Genomic DNA, 16815 nt, shown 5'->3' on the forward strand with positions numbered 1-16815 from the left:
CTTCCCAGGCTAAACATAGCTTTATTTGGTCACCCTGGGTCCCCAACACTTGGCCCAGCAAAGTATGGGTGTCAGGAAAGGCTAAAAAACAAGGGCCATAAAAGCCATGGAGTCTCCAGGAGCTTTCACCTTACTGTCTCAGCAAGGAGCTCCTGAGACATCGATGCACATTCAGCCTTGGCCTTGAATCCTAGTCCATGCATCCACTCACCTTAAATCAGTTTAAAGCCTTTATCTTATCTCAGTGTCGGGGTGCAGGTGGGGAAGGGAACAGGTGGCTCCCTCTGTGCTGCCAACAAAAGCCTGTGTCTAGACAGGAGGAGGCCCTGTCTGAGGGCAGACTGCAGAACTGAGGGGGGAACACACAGCAGCACAGACCTGTAGGGCACAGAGCTAGAGGATGCACAGGGGCCTAGGGTGTGGGTGCCCCAGGCTGTAGGCTGTGAGGTGGGGCTTTAAAACTGAATTCTTACCAGGTTGGTGGAATCTTTGGGTTCAAAACTATACCCCAGTCTTCTAGACCAACTGAAGAAAAAATTAGTTTCCCCATCCAAGGCTTGCATCATCCTGGCAGAATGCAGTTGTCAATCACACCCCAATAAAAGCCCAAGTGGACAGAAAAGACCTGCAGCTGCTTCTTTGTTTTTCTCTCTGCGGGCCACCTCCGCTCTCCAGGGGGTATTGACTTTTATCCTGTTACCCTTTCCTCTCGTCTCCACTGTAGTCTTCGGGGGTCCCAGTACAGCAGGTTATGCTGTGTGAGTCCCACCCCTCCATGCCAAGACTCACAGTGTCCGTTCTCAGGTTGGAGGGAGGCAGGGTTGGCAGAAGTTTCACTGATGGAGGGAGAACACCTTCAGCATGGATAGCACCTTCCAACAGAGGCACGGGTATAAAGAAAACTGAGAGGAAGCTGTGTGTCTACCTGCCTTCAGTGCTTCTTCTTCCAGAGGGAGTGCGTCTACTGTTACACTCCAAAGACACTAGAACCCAGCTCCTTTGGCCTTCAAATGTGGACTTCACAAGTGACTCCCCAGGGTGCTACCAGGCCTTCAGCACCAGACTGGGAAGAGAGAAAGGACGGCAGTTGCTTATTTTTGGAGAGTGATTTGCCTCAGTCCTAAGAGTCCCAGGGGCTGGACAGTGGCTGCACCTTTGTGATCCGCCATAGGCAGAATTGCTTTCCTCTCTTTGCCCAGCTGTCTAAATTCTGAGAAAAGCAGCATTTAAAGGGTTAAGGGGCGAGGCATATAAATTGAGGGTTGCGGTGCCAGATGTATAAACTAAGGACGTGACCGCTTCAAGTTGTGGTTCAGCAGAGGGTTTTTATTGTAAATATGAGGGAAAGAGCCGCTGGAGGCATCTGGAAGAGTCCAGACTGAACATAGCCAGCAGAACAGACCCCATGAGGGGAGAGATAGAGGAAAAGCAAGAGAGGAAGAGAAAGAATCAAGCAAGAGTGTCTTAGTTGGGGTTTCTACTGCTGTGAAAAGACACCATGACCATGGCAACTCTTATAAAGGAAACATTTAACTGGGATGGCTCACTTACAGTTTCAGAGGTTTAGTCCATTAGCATTATGGTGGGGAGCATGGCAGCATGCAGGCAGATGTGGTGCTGGAGCTGAGAAGGCTACATCTTACAGGCAACAGGAAGTTGACTGAGATACTGGGTGGTATCCTGATCATAGGAAACCTCAAAGCCTGTCCCCCACAATGACATACTTCCTCCAACAAGACCATACCCTCTTCAACAAAGCCACGCCTCCTCATAGTGCCATTCTCTCTGAGATTGTGGGATTCAATTACATTCAAACTACCACAATCCACTCCATGGCCCCTACAAGCTTGTTAACAATATCATAATGCACAATGCATTTAGTTCAATTTCAGAAGTCCCTGTAGTCTATGATAGTCTCAACAATGTTTTAAAGTCCAAAGTTCAAAGTCTCTTTTGAGATTCATACAGTCTCTTAACTGTAATCCCCTATAAACTCAAAATCAAAAAACAGATCACATATTTCCAACATATAATGGTACAGAATACACATTACCATTCCAAAATGCAGGAAAGAGAGCATAGTGAGGAAATGCTGGACCAAAGCAAGACCAAAAACCAAACTCCAAACTCTGAATCTCCATGTCTGATGTCAAAACGTTCTTCAGATCTCCAACCCGCTTCAGCTCTGTTGACTGCTACACTCTTCTTTCTCTTGGGCTGGTTCCAACTCTCTGTTAGCAGCTTTCCTCAGCAGGTATCCCCACAGTGTTGGCATCTCTAACATCTTGGGGTCTCCAAGGCAATCCAGGCTTCAACTTCACAGCTTCATACAATGGCCTTTCTACTAGGCCTCCATTTAGGGACACCCCTGACACATGCCTGGCCTCAGTGGCTTTCTTTAGGCATGAAGGCAAATTCCATAACCTGTTTCTTCTATCCTTAACTCTAAAGCTAGAACCACATGGCCTAAGCTGCTAAATTCTGCTGCTTGTTGGGGCTGGAATATGGCCCCTTCACTCTGTGACATCTTCACCAGCTTTCTGTCCTTCACTGCCTAAGCTTGGCTGTCCTGAAACTTGCTCTGTAGACCAGGCTGGCCTCAAACTCAGAGATCTGCTGGCTTCTGCCTTTCTAGTGCTGGGATTAAAGGTGTGTGTCCCACCACATCCGGCTCTAAGCATTTCTTTAATTCCTTCTTACAAATTGGAAACTTAGCTGGGTGGGATCTTACCCTGAGGTCACCACTCCCTTTCTTAATCTGTTTATTAATATTCCATTTCTTAATCTGTTTATCTCCTTGAACACAGGATTTAGCTCCATTCCACTTCCTAGTGCTCTTTCACCTCAAAATTTACATTTTGTAATTTACCCTTCTTGACTTTCTCCTTTCCATTATAAATCTTCATTAGAGTTACCACTAATATCCACACAACAGAGTCTATACTAGGCTATTTTGAGATTTCTTCTGCCAAAGGAATTAATCCAAAACTCTTCACTTTAGCCTCAGGCAGACTCTTTGGACAAGGGCAAAAAGCAGCCACTTTCTTCACCAAAAAATCACAAGACCAGTCTCTAGGCCACATACTAACATTCTTCTCCTCTGAAATCTCTTGATCCCATAGTTCAGCTAATCACATTCAGCACCATTGTCTTCCATGCTCCTACTAGTATAGCCCATTAAGCAGTGCTTAAAGCATTCCGCTGCTTTCTTAACTCAAAGTACTAAAGTCCATATTACTACAAACAAAAACATGGTCAGGCCTATCACAATAATACCCCAGTCCCTAGTACCAAATTCTGTCTTAGTTGGGGTTTCTATTGCTGTGAAAAGACACCATGACCACAACAATTCTTATAAAGGAAACATTTAATTGGGATGGCTCAACTACAGTTTTAGAGGTTCAGTCCATTATCATCATGGTGGGGAGCATGGTAGCATGCAGGCAGATGTGGTGCTGGAGCTGAGAGGGCTACATCTTGCAGGCAGCAGGAAGTTGACTGAGATATTGGGTGGTATCCTGAGCACGAGAAACCTCAAAGCCTGTTCCCCACAGCGACGCATTTCCTCCAACAAGGCCAGAACTGTAAGCCTTTTCCACCCTGATAGGCCTCTCTGCCAATGCAGAATGTTTGGGTGGGAGCTCCACCTCAACCCCTGGCACCCTGGCATCCCTATACCCAAAGGGTCTAGAATGTTTGGAAGGAGTCTGGTGGAAGTTCCACCTCAACTCCCCTCCCCTGTCTCTTTCCCTAAACCGGCTCCTTCAAAGCCTGCCAGACACACCTCCTCCCCCAGAGAGGCTCAAGACCACTCCCACAAGGTATATAAGCTGCATCCCAGAAAAAACGGACACATGGTTCTTCTGGCCTCTCGGCCCTGTCTGCTCTCTGAGGGGCCGGGAATCACCTGGGAATGCTTTACCCATTAAACCTGGGCTTTTCCTGATTCGGTTTGCTGCGTTGGCAGAGAAGCCTATCAGGGTGGAAAAGACTTATCACCTGGAGGTTCTACTGAGAACAGGTGGGGCAGAGCAAAGGCAGCCTCTGCACCAGAATGAGTCAAGGGTCTGGCGCGGCTCTTTGGCAGGACACCCTGAAAAACGAAGAGACCCTGGGCCTCCTAGGCAATGACTTGAAAAGGGCAACTTACCGAGCCGAGAGCTGATCTTAGTCTGGCAGAGAGCAGGTGTGGGGGAGAGGGGTATTTTCCCACCACATGGCCAGCCCCTTTCTTGGAACCTCCAGATGATAAGTCTTTTCCACCCTGATAGGCCCCTCCGGTGACCCTAGCAAACCAAATCAGACTGAATCAAGAAAAATCCAGGTTTAATGGGTAAAGCATTCTCGGGTGATTCCTGGCCCCTCAGAGAGGAGACAGGGCCGAGAGGCCAGAAGAACCATGTGTCTGTTTTCTGGGATGCAGCTTATATAGCCTGTGGGAGTGGTCTTGAGCCTGTCTGGGGGAGGAGCTGTGTTTGGTGAGCTTTGAAGGGGCGGGTTTAGGGAAAGAGATAGGGAAGGGGAGTTGAAGTGGATCTTCCACCAGACTCCTTCCAAACATTCTAGATCCTTTGGGTATAGGGATGCCAGGGTGCCAGGGGTTGAGGTGGAGTTCCCACCCAAACAATACCCACTTCAACGAAGCCACATCTCCTAATAGTGCCACCCTCTATGAGATTATGGGATTATAGGGGCCAATCACATTCAAACTACCACAAAGGGGGGGGGGGGCGAGAGAGCATAGCGGAAACAGCAGGGTTATAAGGAGAAATGAGAAGCTGGGGGTAGGGAAGCCCATGAGCTGGAGAAATTTAGGGTAAGGGTCAGATGAGACCCAACCAGGATGCCAGGATGGACTCTGAAGTGTGTAACAGGTACTTGTGATACTGAGGGAGCCTGGAGGCCAGCTTGCACTCTAGTATGCTAATAGGCATCACACATAGCCATTTGTCCCTTTTGCCAGGGGTAAGGAAAAGGCTTGTTTAGTAGAGGGGAACTGACTTCACAGGTTCCTGAGGAATGCTGGCTTTCGTCTCACTGCCAGAATTTGGACCTGACACTAGGTACGTGAAGGCAGGAGTATCAGGTCATCCCCAGATCCATACTGAGTTTGAGACAGTGTGGACTACGTGAGACCTTGTCCAAAGAAGATGCTAAAATGCTAGTTGCTAATAACCTTCCTTTTCTAGAACCCAAAACATCCGGTGATGTTCCAATAACTATCGGCAGGTGTAATGCCCTTCCTATTATTTGGTCCTGAGTAACAGCTAACATAAAACATGCACATTGCTGTGAGGTTTAACGTGTAGAAAAGTGCTATGTTGAAGGAACTATAGGAGCTGTCCTCAGAAGGTCAGAATGAACTGATGTTCAGGCCAGAAAAAAAAAAAAAGAAAGAAAGACTAGACAAGCTGGAGAGATGGCTCACTGGTTAGGAACACTTCCTACTCTTGCAGAAGACCAGAGTTGGTTCTGAGCACCCATATCAGACATCTCACAACATCCTGTCACTCCAGCCCCAGGGGATCCAATATCTTCTTCTGGCCTCTGAGGGCACCTGTGCACACACAAACAAAAAATAAATATAAATCTTTAAAAAAGAAAATAAAATGGAAAGGACATGTGCCCTGGACAACACCCCACACACACACCCTTATGATGAGGTCTTGTGTCCAATGCCTTTTGCTTTCTCCCAATCTGTGCAAGCCCTTTGACATATCTGAATCCTTAAGAGTGTTTTGGGGGTAACAGTAACCTCCACTCTCCCATCTTCTCAAGGTGCTAGTCCTTGACTAAACCTGATTTCCTTCTCAGTAGCTTTCCTCTCCTGAATATTGGCCTTTGGGTGGTGAACAGATGGTCTCAGTCAGGTAACAGAAGGAGGGCAGAACGGCAATTTGTTTTCCTTCTTTCACAGTTGAGGGAACTGAGGCTTGGAGCTAAGGTGTGGCTTGTTTGAGATATAAAGTTGAAGATGGATCAGATCCATTGGCTTAGCTTTGGGTCACATGGTGTTCCCAAGGTTGGAATAGAGGGAGGAGGTGGACAGATGGTGACCTACCATTCTGTGCCCTGTGTTCTGACCTTTAGGGACTCTGTCTTTGCAGAAAACACTGTCCTTAATCCCCCAGAGCTGTGGAGATGCTGCACACAGATCCAGGATTGGAATCAGAGTCCTGGGTCTTGACTCAGAAAGGCAACTCTCACTTCAAAAGAGACAAGCGATGGCTTGTTCTGCAGCCAAATGTGAGTGACGTAGCTTGGAAACACAGGCTTAGGTTGTTCCAAATTCCGTATTCCTCCGCAGTAACGATTCCACGAGCTTGTATGGAACAAAGAAAAGTATAAATCGAGATAGTTTTCAGGTGTATTGCTGAAAACATTGGGTAGGCAGTTTCTAGAAAAACTGAGAAATTTTAGCTTTTGTGAGACCAAAACAGGAACAATATAGCTTCCAGGTTAAGGTTTCTGTTTGCAGTCAAGACAGTTAAGAATAAGTTCCTGTTTGTCCTTTGTAAATCCTTAAATAGTTAGAGAATAAGTTCCTGTTTGTCCTGTGTTAAGTCCTTGCAAGTGAAGGTACCTTTTGTAATTGAGAATAAGTTCCTGTTTCTTAGATCTGATGCAAACTGCAAAGCATATTTTTCAACCTACACTAAACCTGCAACCCTGTTCACATAACATATATCCTGACCCCTGTTCCTTCCCTTTCGCTGTGGTTTTCTTTTCTTTTCTTTTTTTTTTTTTTAATTGCAATTTTCTAACAATGTATAACAGTCAACTCTCTGGCCACTGTGAACACCTGTCTCTTCTATAAAAGAGACCTCGGGAGGCCACTCTTTCAAATCCTGACTTAGGGTGAGACAGCTGGCTGGCCAGTCCCAGGTGCACCCCAAGATACAGCTTGCTTTAGTTGGACAATCGTGGATTTGGCCCTTTCTCCTCGTGATTTTCAGGGATTACACTCCAGGCCTCAGAGGTTCTCTCAGCCCTTATTTGGTGGAATCCCAAAGGTTTCAGGTGTTAGTCACAGGTCTTTAGGTTAAACACAGAGATGGGCAGGAATGGCTATCAGGGGGCTGAATATAGTCTCGAGTAAATTAAATTGGGGTTTGGACCTGCAACATTCCAACTTCTCCATAGTTATTAAAATTCTGATCAGTTAGTCCATCTGGCAGGAGGGTGGTCAGAGGAAGGCCTGGATCTTTTCAGGAACTTTTGTTCATACAGGTAACCCTCATCCCTATGGCAGGTTCACTGGCCCTAACCACTAGGCCTCTCAGAACTCGGGTTTCTCTGGTGGGCCACCACTGCATGTCCAGCACAGCCTCAGCAGAAGCTTATGAAAAATTCCTCCTGTCAGACCATCTGTGAATGGTGATCCTCCATTCTCCTTCCAAGGGCCCCTTGCCTTGCAGGATGACCACGTTCCAAACAACAGAGAAAGCCTTGAGGATTCCACAGGATTAAAAGCAGGCAGCCTCGCCCTTTTCTCCTAGTGAGATTTTGGGGCCCGACTCCCCAGCCTCGGTTTCCCAAGTCTGGACTGAAAAAGTGGCATTTTCTGGGCCAAACTCAAGCCTTTCAAAAAGGTGTTCTGGGCCAGTGCGTTTGCCTCTTGCAAGCCTTTCGGGAGCTCATCTGCATTCTTGGAATGAAATGTTGACTGTACTTCAGGCTCAGCCACACATTAAAATGCTCCCGAGGGCTTATTTTGGAGAAGGAACTCTGGGATGATGGCTGGCAGGCCTTCCACCTCCCCTGGGAGAGCAATCAGCCCCCTGCCTAGGCTGTAGGGAGGACGGCCTGAGCCTGTGGTCCTGAGAGGCGCTGACCAATGAGAGCCTCGCCCCAGGGTCTGTCTCATTTTGCTATGTAAATAAATCATTTCCAGAGATTGCCCGGATCCCAGCAGGTTGCTGCTAAAATGTTTGAAGTGGATCCTCTGCCACTGTGAACACTGTTAAGCATTATTACCAACTTTAGATGTTTTTCTCTGCTGATTTCACAGAATAATCACCAACCTCCCTTCCAGGCTCTGGCCTCTCTGTGTCTAAGATACTTGCATCCCTCTGGGGACAGACTGCTCATCACCTCTGGGTTTCCTGTTTTGTGGCTGGGCCCTGGTGATTACCAAGGGCTCCTAACCAATCTGGGACCTGAACTCTTTCTCTCTGCAGCTTCACAGCTTGCCCTGGTCTTAAAGAGCATGCTTTCTCTCTCCACCGTCTGCGTACCTTCTGTACTTTGGACTAGGGCTGCAACCTCTTTTCCAAGACTTCCTAATCCTCCAGCACCTGGTCTTGCATGCCCCCTCCACACTAATCCACTCTGTCCCCTGCTTGCTATGCTCTGACCCTATTGGTTCTGCTGTCCCTCAAATATAAGAAAGCATGGGCGGGGCCAAGGTACATAGACGGGGCCAAGGTACCCCTTTCTCCGGGTTCTTTCTTGAATGCCCCCGCTCAATTGCCTCTTTCTTAGAGAGAGCCCCCAACACTGCCACCATTCTAGGTACCACTGGTCTGAGCCCCATCTCTCTCATCATAAGAACCCCATGCAGTCTCCTTCACATCATGTAGTGCTATTCAACTACAATATGAAGCACTAGGACATGACTTACTTAGGAGTCATTGACTGTGTGATTAGCATTCAAGCCTCATGAGGGGTCTTCCTCTTGTTCCTTGCTGGGGTCTCTGACTTAGCACACAGTAGATGCTCAATAAATATCCTGATATTGCCAAACTTGGGTGTGGTAGTTCAAATGAAAACGGCCCCCATAGGCTCATGTTTTAATGGTTGGTCCCCAGTTAGTGGAACTGTTTGGGAAGAATTGGGAGGTGTGGCCTTGTTGGAGGAAATGTGTCACTGGGGGAAGGCTTTGAGGTTTCAAAAGTCCAATCTAAGCCCAGTGTCTCTCTCTGCTACTGCTCCAGTTCCATGCCTGCCTGCTTCCCACCATGATGATCATGAACTAACCCTCTGAAACTGTAAGCAAGCCCCGAGTTAAATGCCTTCTATTATAAGAATTGACTTGGTCGTGGGGTCTCTTCACAGCCATAGAACAGTAACTAAGGCGTGGGGAGGTTATCACCCAAGCCAGGTTCAGCTGTCTGTCCTCAATAAGCCAATTAAAGGCACAAAATTAAAAGTGGAAATCAGAAAAAGGAGATCTATTCAATGTGACCACATTGAGAAGAGAGACAGAGAGATCCAGTTGCACTCCCTGACAAGTCTGCCTTGGGGGTCCTGAACTGAGAGTAAAGTTTAATTAGAGGGCCAAGGTTACACACATCTCAACAAGTCTTGTCTAGGTGTAGTCCCACCCACCACTGACCTCATTGTCTGGGCTTAGTCTCACCCTGTGAGATGGCCTCAAGAGTTGTTCAAACTGTGTGAAATCTCTTCCCAGGAGACAAGTTCCCCCTCTGGCTGGGACATTTTCCTTCTCCCAGGACGAGTTTCTCAGGAAAAGTCCCATTTCTTTGGGATCATTGTTCCAATCATCTGATATTTAGATTGAGGGAGACAGAATCTCTTTAAAAATCTCTTCTTTTCTACCAGTGATCATAAGGGACACATGAGACAGAAAGGGACACTTTATATTCCAGGTGATAAGAACACATTTATACTTTATACTGTGTCTTATCTATTGCTATTATAAGACATCATGACCAAGGCAATTTATAAAAGAAAGAATTTAATTGGGCTTATGGTTCCAGAGGTTAAGGTTCATGATGGCAGAACAAGGGCACAGAGGTAGGCATCTGGACCAGTAACTGAGGCTCACATCTTGATCCCCAAGCATAAGACAGAGAGAGTGAACTGAGAATGGCAGGAGTCTTCTGAAACCTCAAAGCCTTTCCCCAGTGAAATGCTTCCTCTGACACAGCCACACCTCCCAATCCTTTCCAAATAGTTCCACTAACTGGAGACCAAGTATTTAAATATATGAGCCTGGGGGAGGGAGGGACATTATTATTAAGTTCAATAGCAAATAGCCTCTACTTGCTGAGCCATTTCACAGACCTACATGGTGTATTTTGAGTTATTTTTCCTTCAAGGCATGAAGTCAGAGTCTAGACGATGATGGTGATGATTGATGATGATGATGATGATGATGATGATGATGACGATGATGATTTTGCTATGTCATCTCTAACATGGTGATGTACCTTACAGTTACAGGTTAGTGCTTACAGGTGACAGTCATGATAAAGTTGTTATATATTGATGCACACGATGGCAGTGGGAACCATCTGGAGCCAGCAGAGGACCTTCTGTAGTAACACTGAAGGTGGTCTGGACACAAATTCTCTCAAACCAGCACAGAAAGGAGTGGTCCCAAAGATAACAGTTTGGAAAAGATAAGCTCTGAATGTGAAGACATTTGGAAAGACCTTTATTCATTTATTTTGCTTATATTTCCTTTTTTGTGTGCATAGAGGTAGCATGCAATTTAAAAAAAAAAACTAAACTAAATCTAAATGTATCCAAAGACTCTCTCTTGATAAACACAGAATAAGAAGGGAAAGTCTTGGGGTTGCTGAAGAGACACCTCAGCAGTTAAGTGCTTGCTCAGCAAAGTGCAAGGACCAGAGTTCGGATCCACCAGACCCCCTGTAAATTCTGGGTAGACATGGCAGACTATGTGTAATCCTGGCCTCACAAGGCAGAGACAAGATGAATTGGCCAGCATGACTATCCATATCGGTGAGCTCTGGTTGCCTCAAAGAATAAGGTGGGAGAATGATTGAGGATAGTTCCTAACATCAACCCCTGACTTCACATTCAGATGCACACGGGTAGACACACACCCACACACATGTGAAACTACATACATACAACCCCCTCCTACAACACACATGCACATCCTGAAAAGGATTGAAAGTGGCAGGAAGCATCACATCACAGCTTATGGGTCTAGCTTGTCCCATCTTTTGTGGCAGTGGCTTATTCTTTCTTGGGACACCAGACGGTGGGACTTTCTAATACTGACATCCTGGAGCATTTATGGCATTATAAAGGAACTGCCATAGCACTGGATGTCTAGGTGTTACGATGCAGGCTGCCATCCAAAAGAGAAAGAGACCAGGAATGAGACCCCAGCTTAGCCTCCTCACACCCTCCGGTTTTGAACCTAGGTCTCCCATGTGAGAGCCCAAGAGAGCCAGAGTCAGGGTTCCCTTGAGTGCTCATCCAGAGACCCTCCTCCTTGCATGGAGCAATATAGAAAGCCAGATAGGGTTAGAAAATGAGTTGAAACTACTTGAGGCAGAGCCAGGATCCCTTTTGTGTCCAACTCATCCTCATGCAGTGTGTGGAGGGCCTGGGAACATGGACAGGACCTGGAGCCCCATCGCTGTGTAAAAGGCCAGTGGCCCTGCCATCAGAGTGCTGATGTGGGAATTCAGCATTTCACAGCCATCCTCCCCTTCTCTCATACACAGGCACCTGATTTACAATGTGGGGCTCTCCATGGGGAGAGATGAAACCTTAGAGACAGCCGGGACTTGGCTCCAGGATGCGGACGTCACCAGTGATGGACAGCAAGAGATCAGGTTGCAATAGTGTGTGTGCTGGATGAGTTGTGTATATATCTCAACCTTGGTCCAGTGCCTCATGCCCAGTCAGCCAGGCTAACTGCATCTGTCCTGGTTTAGGGCTCTGAACCTGCCTATGGAGCTGGGGACTGAGCTCTTCAGTTTACTGAGTCCACAGCAAATTTGGAGTCATAAGATCTACCCATGTCTATGATAGAGGGAGAACCTTTTGGATGCACCAGGGGAAACTGAGGCACAGGAAGGGGAGACGTGGGAGGGTATAGATTATGCTTGTTGGGCAGTCTAGCTGTCACCATTGCTGTCCATGGTAGGTCAAGAAGACACAAAACTCCAGAGGTATGCAGTGTGCTGAACTATTACCTGTACTTGCCTCCACAACTAGCTTTTGACGTGGGTGTGGAGGATCCAAGTTCAAGGCCCTAAGCTCATGCAGCAAGCATTTGGCCTACTGAGCCATCTCCTCACATCCACAGAGAGAAATTTTGAGGGGAACCCAGAGCAGGATCAAATCCACGGCCCTAATGACCAGTCCAGTGCTTGCTCTCAGTTCGTTGAATGACTCAGTGAGCATGGAAAGGGTTACCTAGACTGTGGAGTACAGAGGACATGTTGCTTGTTTAGTGCCCAGTGGAGGAGACCTATCCCCTCCAAGGTGATGACCCTCACCAGACCTACCTGCCAGGAGATCTGCCAGATGAATACTGTCCTGTCTGCCACCCTCAGGGACAAATCCAGCTTCTTCCTAGTGGAATTTAAAGTGACATCAGTGATTTGAACAAGGACCACGCAGCTGGCAGGTACATGGCGTATGGTCAGCCCAGCCCAGACGCTTAATGCTGACCTAACATCCGAGTCTGTCATAAAGCTTGGGTCATGGCCATAGTTAAGAGGAAGTGGTTGATGCTGGGGATGAGTCTCCTGGGACTGCTGGGAGGATATGGGCTGGACTGAGCCCAGCCATTTCTCAGTTTTACCACAGAGACTCACAGCGGACTTGCTGCTTCATGGGGAAAGCAAGTGAGAAGCCCGAGGAAGGAGGGATGTAGCACAGCAGAGCATCCTGCAGCCCTGGCGCGTGGCTACATCCCTCCCCATCACCTTCAGGGAAGGAGGCCATCCAGGTGCTCCATGTCCTGGAAGGGCCAGGAAGGTTTGGGCAGAACAGCAGCTTTGGGCAGAACAGCAGCTTTGTGCAGTTCCATCACACTCCAGTCTGAAGGGGGAGCCAGACCGTGGGTAGCACAGCAGTCCTTGCTGAAACTGGCATAACATGAACTCTCATGACACTGTCTTGGGTCGATCCAGAAGTCAGAAGTGAGATAGTACCACGGCCTTATCAGCTTTGTAATGGAGATGCTCCCCAGTTGAATCATTCTGGAAGGCCCATAGTAGAAGGGGCTGGTGAAGCCATCTTGTCTGGCCCTGTTTTATGGGATAAAGAAGGCAACTAAGGCTGAAGGGAGAGAAATCCCACGCAGAATTGGCTCCAGTACTACACCTTATTGGTATCCTGTGTGGCCTGGAGGTGTCCGTGCCCCTGTCCGTGATGTCGCTCACATGGTCCAGCCATCACCTCCACTCATGAACTGGCATTCACATCTGTACCCCACCCCTTCCATCCACACCACATGTCAATACCTAGGGGTTCCCCGCGAGCTACATGTTGTACTCACCTACGCAGATTCACCTTCCAAAAGTGCATTCCAGAGTTCTGTGCACTCAGTCCAAGCCTGTAGAGCCTGCCCCACCCCCACCCCCGCCACCGTGACTCTGTGTCCCAAGGATCCCGCACCCCAAGCACGTCAGGCATCCGGCATTTACTCCTACTTCTGTTGTCATTCTCTCTGCTCGGGACTCCCAGCCTCCCCTGGGTGACAGCAACGGTCACTTGTCCCTAGTTCCTGCCCTGGTAAGGATGGATAAGACTCATGGCCCCTTTGGATCTCTGGGAATAATCACCCACTTAGTGTGGCTTGGAAAGTCCTTAGACTTCCAGGTCCTTGACAAATGGCTGTGTTTGGCCCAGGATGACACCTGTCCTGCCAGCTGTCCACAGATCTGCTCTCCTCAGCCCTGCAACCTCTTCTTCCTCCATCCTCACCTCTGTCCTTCCCTCACCCTCGAGGAGGAGCCACCAGCACCCCCCTGACCAGGAACTGCTCCTTAAACGTCAGAGTGATTTTAGTACAGATAAAAAAAAAATGGCCTTTTCTATGGCCCCAAGGCCATCCCAAGGGGACATATGATGGTCACAATTCTCTCTCAGATTGTTCCAACTCCAGCCCAGAACATTCTAGAAAGACTGCCAACTGAATGAAAGTGATGTTTATATAGGAATAACCTGAAATCTGTTCTTCTGTAGGTGAACCATAGATGCACACCATCTTCCAGCTGCCAGTGTTGTGACAATGCTTGTCACAGACTCCGCCGTAGCCACTGTAGCCAGCGTGTGCCATGCCCCTCTTCCTAGGCAGGGGTGTAACCGACCACAGACAATGGGCTCCTGGTATGAAGTGTTACAGAGACATTGCTCTGGCCCTCTCGGGGTAGGCAGCTCAGAGAGGCAAGACCCTGTCAGGCTGTGGCCTAGGACTCCTGCATTGTTCTCTGTGCCCTGCTAACATGGCAGGAGGAAGCCTGGCATCCCCTATGGCTTGTTCCCCAAGACTGTCAGTGTTTGACTCCCCAGGGCTGGACCTGGGGCAGAGCCCCAATAATGAGTGTCCAGAGCACCTGGGGCCTGGTGCTGTCTCAGGGCCTCACCACTGGCATCTCAGGTCTGTGAAGCGTGGGGTCGAGGAGGCTCTGAGGTCTCTGGAAATGCCAGGATTTGTCATGTCTGAAGACACATCCCAGCCTCTCTCTCCAGCACCCATTCATTACTGCAATGAATCCCTGGAATTTGAAGACACGAATTTTCCTTGCTGTTCGGATTAAATTTGAAATGGGAGATGAGTGGGCATCAGACAAGCACTCTCTCCACTCCCTCACAACTGGAAGAGATGCCTGGCTCTTGGGATCAAAAGCCCAGGTTAGCAATGTCAGGGCCACCTGGTGGATGTGTAGGGAACTACAGGCAGTAGGCCGAAACCTGAGTACCCCTGGCACAGCAGTCTGTGGGCAAAAGGTAAACACATTTTATTTATGGTAGACATAGATTCACAGAGATGTTAACAATTTTATGGGTCCATTCCATGTGATTAATGTTTAGAAGTCTAGAATTTTTCAGTCAAGACTGGTTTATCTACAAGCAATTTAGGGCCTTTCTGGATCTAAGTTTCCATGTTTATAGGTGGTCGAAGGATTCACCCTCTGAGGACCCTCTTGGCTCTGAAAACCTTTCATGTCACAACAGGGACAAACATCTACACTTCACACAGCTAAGATCTTTCTTCTGCAAGTCTGAGCTTTGTCACTTGGGGAGAGACCCCAGATGTCGCACTTGTCCCCCACTTCATAGGGTACAGACAGGAGGCTGAAGCAAGCTGACCCTGGCATCTGCCAGGGGCTTGAGGAGATGGTCACTACATCATACTGGACCCAAATAAGAGCTATGGCAGCCTTGCTGCACACACCCCAGTCAGGCCCCATGTCTTTGCTTTGTGGTAACATAATCATGTTACCAGTAACCTGCTCAGTAGCTCAGCCGCTCGTGGGCAGGGCCTCTTCTTTTCTGTTTGCTGACCAACAATTGCCAGTTGTTTTCTTCCTCCACTCCAAAGAATTCCTTGGGGTGAGAGAACCACAGGGATTCCTGAGAGTTGAGGGTAGGAGACCCTGCTCAGGGGCGCCCCGGAAGAAGTCAACAAATTTCCTCACTGAATCATTCAGGTAGCAAGACTCAGACCCCTCAAATGCCAGGAATGCCAGGCATGCCAGGCAGCCGCTGCTCTGAGTTCCATTTTTCCTCCTTATTCTTTTTGGGGGAATCTGGTGACAATAGAGACGGTCTGAATGGGAAATGACCGTTGGCACTGCTCTGAGTTAAGCTGGTAGAGACCATTAGGATGTGTCTGTGTGCACCTTTCTTTCCCAAGCTGGAGTCAGGATGGATCTGAAGCCTACTTCAAGGAGTGGGGGTGGGTGTGCTGCGCACCACAGCAAGGCTAAGACTCTCAGGGGTGGGTGAGGGACCTGTTTTCCTTCTCCCTGCCCCAGATTCCATGTGCATGGCATCAAGGCCCCAAGGCAGGGGCCACGAGGGAAGTCTTGTGGGGCTGTTTGCCTGATCTGCAGGGTAAGAATGCTTTTTTAAAGAGTGGAGAAGGAGATGGGGAGGAGATAGACCCTGAAAAACCCTAAATGTTTAGCATGTAGCCTCCACAGAGAGTGTGCAGGCCCCTGGCCCAGGGCAGCGGAACCACATAGGGAAGATTGTCAGAATAGCCTTCCTTGGACAGATGCCTGGGAAGGAGGCAGGAACACCCACATGGTGCCTCCCTTGGCCGTAAAAGTTAGGTTTGTGGTTTGAGCCAGAAGGACATAATTTTGATCCAGGCATTGCACCGTAGCCTGACTGAACTAACAGGGAGGTTTACCCTTAGACTCCTGGGAAAGAAACTCTCACTTTTATCTCCTAAACCTAAAATCTGAGGTGAGGCAGGAACAGAATTGGTAGCTCACAGTGTTTCCTGGGAACCCCGGGGTTTTAGCCTGCAGAGGGCTGGCATACGGGAAAGTCAGGCAGTAGTCTGATCCTGGAGACACTGAATTCTGGAGCCAGCCATTCCTGCAACCAACACTATATTGGACTTCTCAGTGTTTAAGAGCCAATATGGTCTCACCTTTCTCCACCACAGCCTGGACTGTCTCCTTTACATATCATTAAGAAAATTCCTAAAATGTCTGTTCTTAGGATCAAAATAACTTTAAATCTTTCATTAATCATTCAGGGGAAAAAATGACTCATCACAGACTTTGGTGTTAAAGTGCTGTCCTCAATGTTACAATACAAATCCGAACAAACAGACCTTGCGGGTATTTAAAGTGAGGTGAATCAGAGATGCTAAGAGCCCGTCTCTTCAAGTAATGGCCATTGATGGACTGGTTGGTTGGGGGAATAAACCCAGGAAAAGCCGGCACAGAGCTGTGCTCAGAAGTATGTATCCCACGTGTATGCAAACAAATGCCACCTGGAAGGGGTCAGAGATGTCCCACTGTGGTGGTATTGTGTTCCCCAAAATATTGTGCACCCTAATAAACTTATCTGGGGTCAGAGAACAGAACAGCCACTAGATAGGCCAGAAAATGG

This window comes from Peromyscus eremicus, chromosome 14 (genome assembly GCF_949786415.1).
Source record: "Peromyscus eremicus chromosome 14, PerEre_H2_v1, whole genome shotgun sequence".
Lineage (NCBI taxonomy): Eukaryota > Metazoa > Chordata > Mammalia > Rodentia > Cricetidae > Peromyscus > Peromyscus eremicus.